Source organism: Limulus polyphemus, unplaced genomic scaffold, assembly GCF_000517525.1.
Source record: "Limulus polyphemus unplaced genomic scaffold, Limulus_polyphemus-2.1.2 Scaffold119, whole genome shotgun sequence".
In the NCBI taxonomy this organism is placed as follows: domain Eukaryota; kingdom Metazoa; phylum Arthropoda; class Merostomata; order Xiphosura; family Limulidae; genus Limulus; species Limulus polyphemus.
The window spans coordinates 945472-954083 of record NW_013665729.1 but is presented as its reverse complement, the minus strand read 5'-3'; positions in this window follow the sequence as shown (position 1 = coordinate 954083).

Genomic DNA, 8612 nt, shown 5'->3' with positions numbered 1-8612 from the left:
CGGTCTTCGTATTCGTCCCCAACAAGGCCTTTCTCTCTAATATCTCCATCCTCGCAATCCTTCGATCTTCTCCTTGGTCTAACATAAATAAAGACTGAAGAGTATATAATATTACTAATTTAGTATTAATGGTTGTTATGTTCCATATGTCTATGTACACGCGCGCACACACACACACACACACACACACTTAAAGGGGTTTCGACACCGAGTACTGTCTATTCACTTAACTCATATGACTGTGGCAATGCTATAGTTTCTTCTTTCCTTGATTTCGTGTATCACAATTGTGATTGCAAACACATCAATATATATGTATATTTGCCTCTTGTGCTATTACTTATATTTTTCAACTTAAGGGTTTATTTTATAATTGTGATCTTAATATGTTTTGTATTTAACTAAAGGGTTTTGTATTTTTTATCCTAATGTAATTTGTTTAACTTGCTTAAATAAATGGTTTAAAATTTTAAAGGATTTACTCATATTGAATTACAATGTAATAATGAAGGATTTATTTTTGTGGTAAGTTTAAGGAATTTGACTCGTATTTTACCTTGATCTTAGAGGGTATGTTTTATTTGTAATGTGATATTTAAAGAGTTTATTATTTTATATTTTACTATGATTTTTATATGAAGGGTTTATTTTGAATTTCTTGATTTTAGTTTATTTTGGTAAGGGCAAAGGGGAGGGGAAATATGTAGTATACAGGAATATTAGATATTTCCTACATCTATTTATCTCTCAAATTTCATCTAAACGTTTTCAAAATGTTAATGTATACAAGTGTATGTAGGTTTAAAGTAGAACATTGATCAAGTAAATGGTTGTATAAGATCCTTTTGCTCTAGCTGCCTATCGTTCAGGGTCATTCTCACATACATCACTGTGAAATGAAACATATTATGTAAAGGCAGGCAGCAGTATTTTCCACTGATGGGGCAAGTGATACTTTTAGGATCAATTCACTATTTTCAATTGCCTTGTGAGCTGAATAGCTTCCACCATGTTTTAGATTGTGCCAATCTTTTTTCTGTGTCATAACTCAGTCAAAACTAAGAGAACTCGTTTAATTCCTCCATACATTTCTGCCCATACCTGCTGTTATCTTGCCGATGAGGGGGCGGATTAAACAGGCAGGAAAACTGGGCACTTACCGAGTTTCATATCTCATAAAGGCCCAAAAAATCTTAAACCAAACAAATCTAAATCAAATACTGTATCGAAAAAGAGAATTTTATGTAACCCAAAGAACTCAAAATCTTTTACTATTCATATAATTATGTAGTTTACATTTTGCTCTCTCATCGTAAAGTAACACAAACTGCAGGCTTAAAACCGACTACAAACAATGGTGAGGAGATGCTTGTTTTATATTGTTGTTGTTTCAAAAACATGGCTGTTTTGATAATAAAAAAGATGTATTTTTATAAAGATGCGGTATTTCCACACAAGTATCAGATAGGCAACCCCACAAATAACAGCTGATTCTACCAATGAATAAGGGGAATGTTCTATAGTAGATGACTGAGTTTAAGTGTAAAAGCGTAGGTTCTATTAGTTTCAGAATTTATCATCCAACGTTGTTTATGAACTCACGCGTACAAAGTACAAGTTTGTTTGAAATTAAGCACAAAGTTACACAATGAGCTATCTGTGCTCTGCCCAATATATATATACTAATGAGTTATCATTACATGGCCTAGACTTGTCATTATTTTTTTATCAAATAATTCAAAATAACCCGCTCAAAAGTAGAATACGTGCAATAATATTTTCAGCTTATTACAGGATAAAAAAAAATTACATTTTATGATCATCCCAAAAAATGTAACTATTTTTGCAAAGAATCTATTGTTGTATCGTTGTTCTTTTGTTGAAGGGTTCTTTTAATCATTCAACCTTCAGTTTACGTGACAAGAACAAATTACTTATTTACTCCTTTAATGTTTCTAGAAGCTTGAACAGTTGAATCCTGTCATAAATTGTTGTACACCTACAAGTCCCCCGGTGGGACAGTGGTAAGTCAATGGCTTTGCAACGCTAAAATCCGGAGTTCGATTCCCCACGATGGACACAGCTGATAGCCAAACCCGGCTTTGCTATAAAACAAACAAACAGTAGACTTACGTTGCAAGTGATATTCAAACCTCTCTAACAATATAGGGTTAACGCAAAGTCAAATCCATTTACTTGCTCGTAGTAACCACAATAGCTAACACTGATCGATTGGCTCTACGGTTTTCCTTAAAATTCAACACACTTCACAATTATCTCGGATTTATAATATAATTCTAATGTAACAGAAAGATTTGGCGTCAACATAAAACTGCATATGAGTTTTAAGCCTACCTTAACATCATGCGCCATCTAGCTGACAAATTCCAACTCATCTCTTCGTTTTCAAGCACTTCCCTTGTCTTTTTCTGCTTTGTTTATGTAACTTTTTTATGATGTCACATGGAGTAATTTGATCATTTATTTAAGAAACACAGCTTTGAAAACAGCTATAAAGAAATGTAAATAAATATTTGGTTAGAACACGAACTAGATTATCTTCTAACATTTTCGCTTGTGAATTGGGAAAGTGTTTGTTAATTTATGTGTTTGAAAGTTACAGAATTTTTTTTGGTGAGAAGATATCAGACAACTTGAGATAAAGTATGTTTCTAAACTTTAGAGATGAATTGAATGGACAACAAAGAAAACGTTATCATAAGTTTCAGACAGTAGCAAATGTACTTTTTCCTGACAAATTACATTTTTTCATTTATCATTGATGGTTTGGTCACTCGACTCACCATCTGCGGTTCGAATCTCCGTCACATCAAACATGTTCGCCCTTAAGCTGTGGGGGTGTTATAATGTGACGACCAATCCCACTATATGATGGTAAAAGAATAGCCCAAGAGTTGGCGGTGGGTAGTGATGACTAGCTGCCTTCTCTCTAGTCTTTCACTGCTAAATTAGGGACCTCTATAATTTTGGACCATAGAAAAATGTGTACATGAAATAATTTAAAATATGCTTTTCTTACTATAAAGAAAATGTGCACCACATAAAACTGAATTTTTTCTTAGTGCTCACTTTGTGTCATCTTGGTTGACACTTTGACAATTGATAACCCAATGGTTGTATCTTTCTTGACTTGCTAGAAATCTTTGTAAACTAGCAGTAACGTTACTTCTAAGGTTATGATTGGAATAGCCCCATGCAACACAGTATTTGGAATTTCTATTTTGATACACAATAACGAAAGTTGCTTACCTGAGATAAGCTTGATAAACTGTATATTGGCTTGACAACGGGTGTAGCACCAGTCTCTCCCGTGTGAGGGGCCAGGGGTCGGCTGGATATTGGCTTGACAACGGGTGTAGCACCAGTCTCTCCCGTGTGAGGGGCCAGAGGTCGGCTGGATATTGGCTTGACAACGTGTGTGGCACCAGTCTCTCCCGTGTGAGGGGCCAGGGGTCGGCTGGATATAAATTGGAAAAGACAGCATTCTATATCTTGTGGCCACACATATTTTAACATTTAAAAAGTGAATTCGCTTTAATATAATAGTAAGCATTTTTTGCTGTGTATCTATGTATATATGTGTGGGTGGGGGGGAGGTTGCAGGGGAGATTAAAGCACATTTTGGAGTAGCTTCAGCCACAGCAAGCCTTTCCCCTTGCCACCAACCTTGAATGGCAATAAATATTCTGTTAATTGTCGCTTTTATACCAAAACAATTGTCATCTCCTCTGTGTGTTCCACACCTGGCTGTCAAATGCATTATTTGGTTTCTATTTTCAATTGATGTTGGTCTTAATTTACAAATAGTGGCGGACTGGCCCGCCAGGAAACTGTGCAAAATCCCGGTGCCCCCACCCCCTAAGAATTCGAGTAGTAGTGCCCCTCACATTTTATAATTTACTAGTTAATATCATTATAAACCCATGTTCATAAACTGAAACCAGTGCCTTTTATTTATCTCGAATATCCAAACTGATGTGGAATATTATAATAGACACTGAATACATTTAGACCTATAATATACAGCCAATATTTATACCCCTTCTTGCAGGCCTTGCCATAAGTAAATACGAAAAACACCCATAGCCTGTTGACTGCGTAGACTTACATACAAGTTGCAGTACCATACTTCTCTCCTAACTATTACTTCATAGTTTTATGTTTTGTATACATAAAATAATTTTTTGAGAAAAATCATGAAATGACTGCATAGTTTGAGCAAGTCCTAGGTTTATTGTTTAAAGCTGACAACAGTTTGTAGATTTTATACGCAAATTTTCTAAAATGAGAATGTTGCAGGATTCTGCAAAGGTTACAAGAAATATCAACATTTGCCGTTAACAGTGTCCAGTTGAACAATAATGAACAATCCTCGGGGAGTGGACATGTGAACAAAAGAACTAAAGTGAACTAAAATTTAGTTTTTCTATACAAATATCAATCTGATTATATTATTATTTTGTAATGATGAAGTAATTACAGTAGTTTAGTTTTGCTGATGTTTGTATTTATTATAGTCCTACCTGACAAAGGAATGTTTTTTTCCACAAAACTATTAAAACTGTCAGCTACAATTGCTACAAGAGTCAGTACTGTGTGAAATGTATATGTCTTCAATTTGTATAATAGCATAATGATGCAATGCTGTAAATTCAACTTACAACTGCTATATTAGGATTAATGGGGTTGTTGTACCTCGCAATTTCGCTGGCAAATTTCACCAGCAGTAATAGAACTTAACTCTAGTTTTGTATTTCATCTGCAAGGATATTAGATTATCAATTCTTTGCGTAGAAATAATTATTTTGCATACAAATTGGCCAGGAGAATGCTCAACAGACCCTCATATAACGAGCTGAATGCTTATTATAGGGTCTGCGGTTGATCGGTCATAATATTTGAAATTTCGAAACCATCTCGCGAGGAAATCAATAAGCGTAAAACAATGTCTCGTATCTCAGCCTGTATAATGTATTTTATATATGTTCATGTATTGTGTACAACAATATATATTTTCAACAACTGAAATTATATCATGATAAATGTGGTTTAGACATTTACAAAAGAAATTGATTTCCGTGGCACGCGCACTTAATCAGTGGTTCTAAAACACTTCACACCATATTCGAAGTGGCATGAGGAGCTGATAACCATTCTAGCTGGTCAGTACAGATATTGATGATAATCACACTGTCATGGTACATTGTACGTACGCGGTGACGACGAAGTTTGCCTTACATCAGTAAAGTTTGCTGGTGGCATTCAGCTAAATTTGCTAAGTACAATATACAGGATTGCTGTTACAAGAAGGGTGTGTTAATTATTCCTATACGATAATATGACATATTTAATTTTTATAAGATACAAGGACACTATCATATATATTCATTTATTTGATAGAGAGAACTATAAAATCACTTTTCACAGTAAACATTTCAAAATAATCAACAAGTTATACAAGCAACTGACCATGAAGAAACTCTTGAAACTACTCAGCCTGTTCATTCAAGAAGATAATGATGATGTTACAGCAACAGCTGCAACACACGATGAAACCCCACACAGTAGTGAGAAATACGACACAGAGACAGGTGCAGACGACTCTCATAAAAGTGAAATTTATGATGTTGGGAACATATTTTATCAAACACCAAGTCATGAAATGAACAGCAATTTTTTTGCCCAATATCTGATTCGACCACATGAAAATATTCCATTCAAACCGGATGTGTACTACCGAAAAACAGTTGATTGTAAAAATTAAAACAATGACTGTCTTTTTCATATCAGCAACAGAAGCCTTTCTGTACTATTTGCCTATGTTTTTCAAGCAATAATACCAGATCTTAATTTGTGCGTGAATGCAGTGACTGACGCCATGTTCATCAACGTATAGGGGAGCATGAAGAACCCATGCAAAATTGTGAAATGCCTGTGATGAACATGAAAGTTGAAAACATCTTGTTCTATGCACGTGACATATTGCATAATAAATAAAAACTTGAAGTCCAGGAGAATCGTAAAATTGTTGATAGAATTATCGCTGTTATCAGGGTTATCGGAAAGCTTTAGAGGACACACAGGTGAAACTACACACGAGCTGGAAAAAGATGAAATACATCACAGTGTTTTTTGGAAAGTATAAAACTTCTGAGTCAGTACGACCTGCCACAATCAAAGCAGTTGAACAACGTAATTGCTAACACCAAGCAACACAAAAAATCTGGAGCTACTGGAAGAGATGCTTTAGTTACTTTCATCAGTAAAATAACAGTCAAAAAGCTGCTTGTTATAATGAAGAATATTATCCAGAACGTTATATCAGATGAAGCTAGAAATGTTGATATATTCTTAGCACAGATTGGTTCCACACTAAACACCACTACAACTGACCAGTGTGCTGTGATAGACTGGTATGTGTTAGGTGGGAAAGTAATTGAATAACTGCTATCTCTCGTTCCCTCCCATGGCCACAGTGGTAGTGAACAAGGACTGTTTGAACTAGTAAAAAGCATACTTAGAGAGTACAACATTGGCATCAACAAGTGTGTTTCAAACAGCACAGATGGAGCAGCAGCTTGCCATGGACAGTACAGTGGCTTTCAGGCAAAGCTCTTATCTGCCGTGGATACAAACGTCCATGTGTAGTGCTATGCATATGTACTCAATATAATTGTGATAGATTTGACAAAGGTATGTGATGCAGCAATATCATTAATCAATCTGTTGCAAAAAAAGTCGCAGATTTCTTCAGAAGTTCGTACAAGCGAATTGTCATCTGGAAAAAAGAAATTGAGAGCAATTTGGGGCAGAAAAATTGAAGAAAATTAAACTGATAGGTGAAACATGTTGGTCAGGAAAATTAAGTGCATTACCAACCGTGTTCGGGGATCTACAGACCATTCCAAATCTGTTTTCCCAGATTTGATCAAGTGTCTGATTAGCTGCCTCATGAGTTCTTCTGATGTCTTTCAATTCCTCAGTATTCCATTTTCCAAGGCTTTTCACAGGCTGCTCCTGGATTGATGGAATCTCCTCGCCTCACAGCAAAAAATACCAAACTGTGTGACTTCTTGATTTTAAACTTCATACTTCTCCAGTCTACAAGATCTCCAAGCTTAGACAATATTGCCATTGCTGCTTGGGTTGAGTAAGGTTAAATCATTTATAAGTACACGTATTGGTGGAAGCTCTTCTCATCCACGGAATGCTATCCCTAGACCAGCCTTCTTAGTAGCTCTGATGATGAGTTCAATTGCAAGGGCAAACAGAATGATATATACAGTACATCCCATTTGAATACTAACTTCAAGATTCACCCAGCTGTTTTATGCTTTAGGGTTGAGAAGTCCATGTAGTATCCCATAATGAAATCATTCACCTTATCAGGAATCCAGAAGAAGTCCATAGCATGCTCAATTAATGCATATGGTACAGATCCATATACACTGGCAAGATATAGCCATACTACACTCATATCTCTTCGCTGTTTCTTTGCTTCCTGAATGGTATTTATTGTCCAACATAATTGAATTTTTTTCTTTCACTTAAAACAATTTTGCATTCTTAGATTCATATTAAATTACGATTTCACCTCAGTTGCTTTCGAACTAATAATGTGATAGATAATGCCGCTAACGAGACCGACTCAGAAGATGGGCACAACACAAATAACCATTTTGTAACTTTGCACTTTTACAACAAACAAAATGCAAATTCCGGAAATATAGGTTAGCGATTACAGGTGGCGCTTCTTAACTTACGATTTAGTATATTTGTGGATGAATAGGAAAATTGTGCATTGTTATTCTCAGATCAGAATATCAAATTAGTTGCAAATAGCCCAAAATCTTCATTGCCTGGAAGCCTAACGAGTCCAAGTTCTCCTCAGTTGCGTAATCCTACCCAATTACTCGAAGAGAAGTCAGTGAATCTGACAGTGCACTCACTATTTATACAATTTGATCACTTATGAGCAAGAAGTAACGTCACATTATCTCTTAGTTTTGCCTGCCTTGCAGGGCAAAAGACGAGCTGTAACTTGTGCACGCTTTTTGCTTTAGTTTAGTTAGAACTAAACTTGACCGAACTTAATACTGTCAATAAATAAACCTATAATGGTATTTATGACGTAAAGGTAGATCTTTTTAAAAATTTTGATAAGTATGTAATATGTTACACAAAATGTATACTAAAATATATTTACATTGCCTTTTGTTTACATCGGTTGAAATGCAGTGCGCGCGCATGCGCATTTAGATAGTAAATATCATTATCAAAATAAAAGTCTTTTTACAAAGAAAAGTTTAGAAAACAGCAAACCAAACTTAATTGGGCTATTAAGAACACTTATTTTGTTAAGAATTTCACAGTTTTTCAGAGAAACTGATATATCTTTCACACAAGCTGCATTATTTCTATGTATCATAGAAACATTAATAAAACGTGTATAGTACTTTTACGTATTTGGTCGTTTGTTAATTTCCAGTATAAATTATTCCCGAAGAACTTCAGCGATACAGGTCATTTCTTAAATAAAACTAGTTTATTCTTTCTCAATACAACTTTGCAATACACGGAATTTCCACTGT